The sequence below is a fragment of the Coenobita brevimanus genome, chromosome 59, assembly GCF_032717465.1.
Source record: "Coenobita brevimanus isolate Jiangsu-jjx chromosome 59, ASM3271746v2, whole genome shotgun sequence".
Lineage (NCBI taxonomy): Eukaryota > Metazoa > Arthropoda > Malacostraca > Decapoda > Coenobitidae > Coenobita > Coenobita brevimanus.
This window is the reverse complement of record NC_137012.1, coordinates 9657745-9660918: the sequence shown is the minus strand read 5'-3', so window position 1 is coordinate 9660918 and position 3174 is coordinate 9657745. Positions and strand designations below refer to the sequence as shown.

The following is a 3174-nucleotide window of genomic DNA, read 5'->3' as shown; positions in this document are numbered from 1 at the left end:
AGATCATATTACCTCTCTTGTAAAATCTGCTTCCAGGAAATTAGGCGTGTCATATCTGTGGTGGCTTTGTGGTGTGGTAGTTGTGGTAGCTTTGTGATGATTACATTGTTGTAATTATAGCATAAATAGTTGTTGTATGGTTGTAGTATGAACTGTAGCTGTAGTGTGGTATCAGAGCCATTCTTCTTTACCTAACCTTCACTACTTCACTACGACGACGTACTTTTTCAATTTAACCAGACTATCAAGAGAATTTATACATATTAGGATCTGTATTAGTTAGGGAGCTAATGAAAGTCGTGCAGGATGGTCCATAAACTGCGCCCCTCTATTTTGTGTGTTGCAGGGACGGCTCAATCTGCTATTGTAAGGAGCACAGATATCTAGGCTTCTCTATGATATAACTAATCAACCATGCACGCACTAGGTTTAAAGAGGCAAGCACTATAAAAATGAAAAGAGTTATAAGAAGTACTGTAGAAACTGATGGAAGGTAGTCACTGAAAATACTAAGTAGGAAGCGTAGTCATTCTCACGAACCGTTAACCATGTTTGCACTCTCTTCACGACTCACGATAAAATATCAAACCATCCTGGGTACTCTTCAGCCATGTGCACAAGCCTTCTGTCACACCCATATACGCTGCATATGACAGCACAGTCACTATGACTGAACATCTATGGAGCCCCAAATAATGGACCACCCTATTTTCATCCCCTCCCGTCATTTTCGAAAAGCCTCTGCTTATACGAACAAATCATATGCTTTTAGCAAAAAAAATTAATAATAATAGAGATTCGGAGGTTAAGTGCGAAGTATGATTCAGTTATGATTCCTGTATTTCTTCACTGAAGTCAACAGATAAGAATTAACTTTCATGTATCCCAAACGGGGTGGCCAAGGGCTTAGAGTTAATTGTTTTACAGGGAGGGGCACTAATCCTCCACCAACCCCACTTGACACGCAGGGAGAACGTTATGCCAACAGCATCTGGTGTTCCCAGGCGGTCACCCATCCAAGTACTAACCAGACCCAACGTTGCTTAACTTTGCTGATCGGACGGGAAGCGGTGTACTCAATGTGGTATGGCGGTTATGTACGGCATATAATTAATTGATCAAAACTCTCACCCGTCACTAACATTTTATCTATATTTCTATGTGCTGTATATGATCACCCCAGTATCATTCCACCTAAATTTAATATTGATTCTAAATATTATTACTCCTAGTTCACCATTACAGTACATACCCCTCTTATTTCTGTGAAACCAAGACCTTAGACACCTCGACCCACCATTAACATATTTTTGCAATCACCTCCACACTCCTCTGCATCCACCACTGATATTCCCAAATAATAATGACACCCTCCTCGATCCTTTACTAACCTCTCATATTCCACTGTTATTATCATCCTTAACCCATAGCCCTCGGAAAACATGCTTTACCTTTGCTGTCCAATTCCTTAACTTCCCCACCCCTATCCCCAACTCCTTTCCTTACCTTCAGATGTTTTTTCCCTCACCTCCCATCCCAGACCCTCACCCCCACTAATTATTAGGTTGATCTGTGAAAATAATAATATTAATAATAATAATAATAATAACAATAATAATAAACTTTATGGAGACCAGTTCATCATGAATCTTGGAGAGGACTTTTAACAAATTTGACTCTTTCGATGATTCACCTATACTGATAGCACAGCGAGGCACCACTCTTATCCTCGCATTATTTTCTGTTTCACTCACTGTATCTTCTTGAGCAAACTTCCTATCTTCCCGCTAATTACCCTATTAAGAAATACCACATTCAAAACAGCCCAGGCGCAACTACCCCCACCCACACTCACCCAGAGAGAGAGAGAGAGAGAGAGAGAGAGATGTGAAACCGTTTCCCCTACAAACAGGCTTTTTCGGCGAGTACACACGTCTGATCACCCGAACTGAAGGCCTTTGTTATAAAGAAGAAAGCCATGTGAAAGCTTTTATACCATCGGCCACAGCAGCAGCAACCTGTAGGGAACCCCTGCTTCTCCCCCCTCACCCCCACCTCTCTCTCTCTCTCTCTTTTTGTTTTGCTCCCCAGTTTGCGGCCACTCGCTTTATTTCCTAGGGGCAGACGGAAATGTATCAACTTAAATAATTCGAGTATTCCTAGATCGGTTAAACTCATCAATAGTATTTGATTGTCCTATGGCCATATTCACGCTGCAGTGTGATTGGGGACCTGAATGGAAGTTCGATTGTTTTATATACAGTGGCGGAGGAAGCAAATGAAACCTGGGGTGGCTGAAGGTACGAGCCCTGGAATGGCGAAGTCTACCTTAGGGATGGAGGGGCAAGGGGTTCTTTTTTTTTCCTTTTCAAGATTTTTTTAAAACAATTTGGCCTGTATGGTGCATCTGGTGCATTTAAGTTAAAAAAAATTATGAAGTTCAGAAGGCTGCTTTTTCTAGTGTTTTGTAAAAATATTCAGTGTAATATCGACGTTGAATACTATGAACATAAATTTCAGTAACTGTATCAGTCAATTTGCAAATAATCACCAAGAGACAAGTTTTCCTATAGGTTAAGACGAAAAATATGATACAAAAATATTACAATTATAACTAGAGTGAGTGGCGAGATAGATAAAAAAAAAAAAATAAAAAAAAAAGTCTGCATCTGTTTGCATGTATGTGTCTCGGCAAATATCGAACCAAACAAACCATATAAACAAAACACTTTGCCAGGGCACAAAAAGCCATCCTGGCTTGTAAAACCCTACTTTCTAACGGGTATACTTGTGCTCACATACCTCTAGATATACCGTAAGCCACAACACAAGTAGGAGGTCGTAAATCGTAAGCAGCTGCATCAACATAAAGGCCTCATACAACATTCAGCAAAATCAACATCCCATAGTTTTGCAGAAACCGAGATTTATATGTATTTGCCAAAAAACTTTTTACGTCCGTCATTAGCAGCGACAAAATCTCTGGTTGCAGACGCGAAGTCAGTACTAACTGTCCTAGCTTTATGACAATGTGGAAGCATGACATGATTCAATCTTTTCTGAGTCATTGTATGTCTTCACCCTGCGTAAGGAAGAAAATTACCTTTCAGCTGCTGCTGTTGTGTCTGGTACGGTCATGAACAGTTTCATCAGCTTTGCCACTTCTGAAAACAT

General features: G+C 40.4%; 1 pseudogene; it reads right to left on the bottom strand.

Moving 5' to 3' along the window:
• Window positions 1–979: 979 nt before the first annotated feature.
• On the bottom strand, window positions 980–1098 carry LOC145402987 (5S ribosomal RNA; annotated as a pseudogene).
• Window positions 1099–3174: the final 2076 nt, after the last annotated feature.